The 7,825-nt window shown below is 43.7% G+C and overlaps 1 long non-coding RNA gene across 2 annotated transcripts; it reads left to right on the forward strand.

Moving 5' to 3' along the window:
• Positions 1-4,555: 4,555 nt before the first annotated feature.
• LOC139763180 (uncharacterized) lies at positions 4,556-7,406 on the forward strand. Of its 2 annotated transcripts, none has more exons than XR_011716053.1 (3): positions 4,556-4,708; positions 6,256-6,560; positions 6,679-7,406. It is a non-coding gene; the product is annotated as an uncharacterized lncRNA (long non-coding RNA). The 2 variants fall into 2 exon arrangements; XR_011716052.1 differs by having other exon boundaries at positions 6,256-6,507.
• Positions 7,407-7,825: the final 419 nt, after the last annotated feature.

Genomic DNA, 7,825 nt, shown 5'->3' on the forward strand with positions numbered 1-7,825 from the left:
CAGTCTATTGGACTTTGTCACCCCCAAAGGCTCTTTTAAGTAAACTTTCAATTTGTCTCTTTCCCTTTAGATGCCACTATTCCCTTGTAAAGGCCTTTGATGACGCCAAAAGGGATTTAAAGTAAACCTTCAATTTCCCTCTATATTTTTGGATGCTTATTCGGAGGCAAGTCGTTGTTGCTTATCAGGGAGCGAGTTGTTCTTGCTTATCAGGGAATGAGTCGTTCTTGCTTATTAGGGGGCAAGTCTTTCTTGATTCCCATGGAACGAGTCGTTCTTGCCTATCAGGGAGCGAGTCCTTCTTGCTTATCAAGGAGCGAGTCCTTCTTGCTTATCGGGGAGCGAATACCCTAAACGTGCGTCGGAGACCAGGTCCGTGGTAGTATACTGTCGTACATCAGGACGTAAGGCTACGACGTGCGTATGGGAGGGAGGCCCGTCGTATTGCACTGTCGTACATCAGGACGTAAGGTATTTAGGGATGATAATTTCAATCACCTATTAAATAGGGGTGCAGGTCTAATGACCTTCCCCATAGGTCGATTGCCGTAAAACACAACAAACGTAGTCCACCAGCTTCGTGTTCTGCGCTTGGAGTTAATTGCTCCATAAACATAAGTCTTGTTTGTAGTCAGGTTAATGAGTAATGGGAGATCATTGGCTGTGACCAGTAGTGAATGACTGGTCAACAATAGGTGAACATGGAGGTGTGGACAACTGTGTAGCTCCCACAGCAAGAGAATGGAGAATGAAGTCATTAATCAGAAACTATTCGTTCAGGCAACAGCTTTTAATTGTTCATGGAACGTCTGACCCGCCATAAAGGTTATTACAGTTATATGGTTGTTTGTGTTAATCACTAGTTTAGCTCATCATCGGAATGACTACTAACGGTTTGGATTTGCAGTATACAAACAATAAGAGACCAGCTTTTGAAGCTCCTTGTGCTTGTAAGTGAATACGAACAATTGCGTCTTTTTTACCCTAAAGGTTTTTGTCCTCGCAATTGCAACAAATTTTAAGCATATATTTAATGTGGTATACTGAACCCATGACTTCAAATATATCATTAACCGCACATAACCACTGGTAGGTATTATATACAAAATTTCGTAGTTTACGCATAATAGAAAAATTGAACTTAATATATTCAAATTGAAATAGAAATGGAAACACTAATAGAAAAATAGACCTTAATATATTCAAATTGAAATAGTAATTGAAACACCTTTCATTTACAGAATCCCGGTCAACAACAAGTTGGATACCATGATCTTCCGTCCACCGTCGAGGACCACGTCACCCTCAGTCGCCTACTGACGTCGCAAGAGGGAGGGAAGAAGCCATCATGAGAGCACTCGTCAAGTGTCCTGCGTCAAGGAAGGTGGTACCTCCTTCACGTGTAAGTTTGATAAGGGGTCAACCTTTGTCGAGTCAAGGAGGGTGGTACCTCTTCCACGTATGCTTGATAGGAGGTAAAACTTCGTAGAGTCAAGGAGAGTACCTCCTCCATATGTAGGTTTGATAGAGGGGTAAACCTACGTCGAGCCAAGAAGGGTACCCCCACCACGTTTGTTTGATAGAGGCTTAGACCTTCGTCGGGTCAAGGAGGATACCTCTTCCACTTGTAAGTTTGATAGGGGGTAAACCCTCGTCGAGTCAAGGCGTGAACCACTGATATTCATAAGTGATTGACAGGATGTTATGTTGCAGACTGGGACGCTCCCTCTAACTTGTGTGTCAGAATAGACAGCATTGGTTCCTAAGGGAGCGCTAGGCTCTCATGATATTAGCAGGGAGGCTATAGTCTTGTGTCAGGGAGTGTTGCATTAGCATCCCAGGGAGAAGGGAGTGAACCCGACGCGTGGCAATAAGACACTTGTGTGTCAGGGAATGAATCGCTGGGATGTCGGTCGTCTTCGTCTGTGTGTGGAGTGATCATCCGCCATGTAACAGAAAGGGACATGCCAATGCGCCTGAATATGAGGTGCAGACGCACGTCAGCTAATGAGACGGTCGTTTGAAAGTGAGCAGCTTTGATGTTAGGACGAGTTGGGCGTTGTTGTCTCTCAGGGTTGGGGAGAACCTCTCGTCGTGTGCCAGAGAACAGCCGCCATAGTAAACTATAGCACATCTGGGCATAAGCCCACGACGTGTGGTTGAAACGAAGCCACTGATGTCTGTTGGGGAGTGAGTAGCGTTTCTTCGCCGTCAAACAGGAAGCCGCCCTTGTGTGCCAGGGAGTCAATGGGAATAGTGTCTCCTAGAGTGAGGTGCCGATGTGTGGTAGAGACAAATCCAGAGAATCTGTCAGCGTGAGCAGCATTTCTTTGCCACGGTAGTGTGTTAGGAAGTGAGCAGCGGTTTTTTGTCGTCGCTGTAGTGTCAGGTAGGAAGCCAGCCTTGTGTATCAGGGAGTTAATCATGTATTGTGCCATGGTGTGAACTACAGACGTATGTTACACTCGAAGTCACAGATATTCTTTTTTAGGGAGTAATCACTGTTTCTTGCGTCTGAACTGTGTCAGGAAGGAAGCCATCGTTACGGAGTTAGGCAATGTAGTGTATCTTGGAGTGAGCTACCGACGTGTATCAGACACGAAGCCACTGACATCTGTCAGTGAGTGAGCAGTGTTTTTAGTGTGTCAGGTAGGAAACCATCGTTGTGTCTCAGAGAAAATCGAATTTGTTAGCCATGAAGTGAGCTACCGACACATGTCTTAAGAGACGAAGCCATCGATGACTGTTGGAGAGTGAGCAGAGTTTTCTTTTTGAGTTCGTCGTAGTAATGTGTGGTGAGGTAAGCTACCAACATGTATCAGAGACTGAGCCAACGACTCCTGTCGAGAGTGAGTAACGCTTTCTTTTCACATTTGAAGTGTGTAAGGCAGGAAGCCGCAATGTATGTATAAACGAATTAGTCGAAGTAGATTGTCGAGGAATGAACCAACGAGGCCAAACTAAAGCGTCTCTTTAGGACATTTCTTCTAGCTGATGCCAGACGATCATTTTCCACTTGCATGGTTTATGGGTCGTCAAAGTAAAGCTTTACATTCACTCTTTTATTTAGGCCAACGGTAGACGGTTTTATATAGGTTTTGTGGGACACATATGTGGGTCGTCGAATTAAAGTTTTACTTCAGGAGTTTTCCTCTGGCTAACACTTGTGCGTGCTACATGGGCCATCAAAGCAAAGCTGCACGTTGGTAACTTTACTCTGGCTTCGCCAGACGATTTTATTTTGCTGTTGAGGACACCACAGGTAAATAAAGTAAAGCCTTACTCTGAGTTTATGCTGAACAATGACAAACGATATTTGGCAGCTCTATCGAGCTCCACAGGTCATCAAAATAAGATTCACTTTGGGAATTATATATTTTTGGTCCATGACTGGCGATTATATTTAGCTTTTAGGGAGTGATCTGAGCTTAAGGTATTAGCCAGGAGGTTGTGTGTTAGGGAGCAAGTTGCCGGAGTCTCCCAGGGAGAGAGCCACTGCAGGGAGTAAAGCACCGTTGTATGGTGGTGGTGGCTGACACACCCTGCTGTCAGGGAGTGAATCGCCGGCATGTGTCGGGCTTCATTGTCAGTCTTGGAGAGCGCTGACGTCCTGTGTCAGCAGGAAACGGACCAACACGCGCCAAGGCTGTGAGGTGCTGACGTATGTCAGCTGGTGAGACATCATTGGAAAAAGCAGTTCTGATGGTACAGTCGTTCTTGTTTAACAAGAAGGGAATACCTTACGTTTCTCAGAGAACAAGACGTCGTACTGCACTGTCGTACGTCAAGACGTACGTCTATATATACTCGTTAACAAGATGTCTTAATTAGAGCATTCAGGTGCCTCTGCTACACACAACAGTTCCCATACGTGTCTTGGAAATTCCCGTCGACCAAGATTGTTTTGGGAAATACCACATTAAAAGCAAGACGAGCATATTGCTCATGTTTTCATCTGGTCTGTTGACACACTTCTATTGATTCTGTGTCCACTGATTATTACAGGTTAGGGAAGTACTATATGTACATATGGGGTCATTGAAAACCATCGGCGAAGTTCCATTTTGTATTATGAGTGTGGTAAAGGGTGATATAGGTTGGTAGTCCTGGCTATGGCTGTCCTCGGAGATGTACTGTCCATAATCGCGATAAAAATGTATTTCCATCGTCGAGAACAAAATGTATTCTTAAGATCACATTTTGTCTCAGTCGTGGTTTACCGTAAAAAGACAAACAAGTAAAACATTATTTAGAAATTGACTGACGTCATAAGAGTAAGAATACGTTATAAACGTGGATGACGTCTGAATCCGAATTGTTACATTGACTCTAACTTGGACGGACTCACGTTCAAAATATATACTTTATTATGCAACAAAAGTAATTTTCGTACATGAACTTTTAGTAGATACGCATGTAGCACAAGTACATGGAATATTAGTAAGTATATAGTCAAAAACGAACGTTACAGAACGATAAAAGGCCATGCAAGTCATTTCACTGGATTGAGACAACGCCTTGCCATACAATGAAGCCCCGCTTCTGCTTCGAGATGGTGGACGAGCGTGTTCATTCCGGAACCGAAGATTACTATGTTTCTGGTTCATCATACGTTCATTTCCTGGGTTGTTGTGGTGAGTGACAGTATCGCGTTGAGGGTTCCGCCAAGTGTAGTGGTGGAGGAGGCTTCAGGTGGACGAGAGATGAGGTAAGGTACTAGTCTCTGAGACAGACGGGGTCAAACCCAATTTGTTGACACAAATCTTGTGGTGGTGGAAAGGTGAGGATGTGTGGCCAGATGGCTTCGTGCTCCCGGCTCGGAGTTGAATGATGTTTGCATAAACAAAGGTATTATTTCTAGCCAAGTAAGAGTAACATTTGGAGATTAATGGTTGTAACCAATGAAGAGTGAGTGGTGAACTATAGTTAGGTGTACTTGATGTAATTACAACAGCTAGAATATGTAGAGAACAATGAACTCAGTAGACAGAGACTTCGAAGTATATTGCTATTCACTCAGATGACAACTTATAATTGTTCATCCTGGAACGTGTAACCCGCCATACACGTTATTACAGTTAACAAAGTTTTGGTAAATTGATAGTTTAGCTCATCCGAATGACGTTCTTTGTTTTGGATTTGCAAAATACAAACAGTAACAGACCATCGGGTCCTTTTGAAGTTTCGTGTTGCCAGTGAAAGAAACTAGAAATTGTGGTAAGAGTTCGCCCCACTGCCTAACCTCCCCTATACGTGGTCACTTCATCCGTTCTCACACCAGCAGACCACAATAATAATGGTGCATTTCCATTATAATTATCTGCTTCTGGTGAGGTTAGGTAAGATTTTCAATGGCTACGGTCGGGTGGGCGGGGAGGTAGTGCACTGGGTCAAGGTGAGGTAGGCTAGAATAAGCGGGTGAGTGCTGGCTACCAAACTGGATCATAGTGAGGTAGGGTAGGTTCGGTCAGCCGAGAAGCGGTGGCTTCTATACTGGATCACGGTGAGGTGGCCCAGAAATGGGCGATGAGAGTTGTTGCTACTGTACTGAGTTATGGTGAGGTAGGATAGGGTCAGCTGGCCGGGGAGTGGCAGCTTCTCTACTGGATCGCGGCGAGGTACGCTAGGGTCGGCTGGCCAGGGAACGGTAGCTCGTCTACTGGATCGTGGTGAGGTAGGCAAGGGTCGGCTGGCCGGGGAACGGCAGCTCGTCTACTGGATCACGGTGAGGTAGGCTTGGGTTAATTGGAGAGATGAGAGGTTGGTGCTCAGAGGTGGCATGATCACTCTACCTGATAATGTGTTCTCCATACTGGGGCATCGCACATGGAGTTGCCCTGTTCTCCAACACTATGAAGTGGAATAGAAGAAGGTGTAGAGCGGTAACCTTAACGACTTGATGTAAGTTATAAGTGTGTGTGTGAAAAGGAGTGGAACATGGCAGCAATGGTAAGTGATGTATAGAGAATGAAATATCTTCATCAAAGTTTATTAACAGCCAAATCCAACGTCTCTGTTGGCGAGTAACTATATATTGGTATAGCTAAGTTTTGATAACAATGAAGTAGGCAATATATCTGGAAATATTTCAATTATTGTAACCTTATTTTCATATTAAAGATATTATGTAGATTATGTAAAAGTTATGAAATTAGGCTTATAACTATCTAAACTTGATAATTCAGATGGAAATTTTCAATTTAGGCAACTGAGTGTTCATTCCCTTTGAACATGGTTGTGATTCATTGTCGTCAGAGAGAACATGAGTGGCAGAGGCAGCCCCCTCCAGCGAACATGATGGGTATAGGACGTCTCCCCGTTGAGCGACAAGCGAATTTTGAACGACAAAGAAAAACGCCACAGAACTCCCACGAGGAATGAACACCTGAGGGAACAGCACACATTCCGAACGAAGCTTTGATTCTGGTCTGAAGCAGTGTTCACGGAGGTGATGTGTGGATCGTACGTTCATGGCAAGGTTCACTGATGGAGGAGGAACTACACCGGGTATGAAGTTAATACTTTGTTGCTGTTCAAAGACTTAGAACGTCATAGTTACGGTAAGAAGAACTTCATGTGGATAACCAGAAGTTAATGATGTACTTTTCATACACCACAAATGATATATATCATGCCAAACCACTATAATAAACGTTAAAATCATACAATGTTTCACAGGCACAAATGACCGAGCCAGCACGAGCGAGGAGATCCGTTCATGTCACTTTACCTGCTACATCTAATGGAAAGTGACATTACATGGCCTGGGTGACGTTTTCAACATTAGGAGGTTGCTGTACTGCAACAACTGTTGCAGTAACTGCTGGAGGAACGTTTCTTGCCATCTCTGCGGGCGAGGGGTTTACCTCTCCCTGCCGGGCCTGTCATTTCTATTAACGACTGGAGCCCCGTCCACACTGCTCGTGTTTTTAGACACTGTTCCCTAGGAACAAGACACCTACAGCTCCTGGGCCAGGTCACCAAAGGAGCGAACCTAATTGTCATTGAACATGTTTGGACAGATAGGGTTTACACCTGGGAACCAGGAGACGACATGACTAGCCATTAACTACTGAACCATGTCCACATCCTTCGGGCTGAATCCTGCAGGCTGGACAGTGTTTTAAATAGTAGCAGAAAATTGAGTTTCATTTGTCTTTATAAGTTGATAGTTTTATTATTGCTTACTAAACATTAGTGTCAATAATAAGATGAGGACGTTGTATACTTAAACGATATGTAGAGGAAAATATATGTTTGTTTATGATGTATTCACGTTGGTATAGTGGGTTGTTTGTGCCCAGTTGTGAGTTCAATGGCGACCACCAACATTTTTGTTTACCTTTCCAGCTTTATGGAATAATTAACGAGTGATAACCATTACAATAAAATATTTGAACGGTTAATTGTGTTTGATTATATGTCTATTGTTTTTAAGGCTGTATCAAACGACGAACCTCCCACCAACACATGGCAACAGTGTGATACGAAGAGTCGTCAGTAAAGAGAAAGAAATTGATGATTTGAGTATCGGGCCAACGCTATTGCTGATGAAATGTTGGAGTGTATCAATATCCCTGCTTACGAGAAGGACAATCCATAGTGATAGGAGTATCCATGCGAATATCATATAATGGGGAAATCGTATGGCATAATTGTAAACATATTTCTATAACATCAGCAGTGTTCAGTTAAGTATACACCTTTGCTGATCAGATAAACTTAACCACACTACAGCAACACTTGGGTCACTGGTTTGCCTAAAAGTCTTCCAGCCTTCTTGTACTTAATACTTCTTGTACTTAATAGATATTACACCCTCTTT

This window comes from Panulirus ornatus, chromosome 46, assembly GCF_036320965.1.
Source record: "Panulirus ornatus isolate Po-2019 chromosome 46, ASM3632096v1, whole genome shotgun sequence".
In the NCBI taxonomy this organism is placed as follows: Eukaryota; Metazoa; Arthropoda; class Malacostraca; order Decapoda; family Palinuridae; genus Panulirus; species Panulirus ornatus.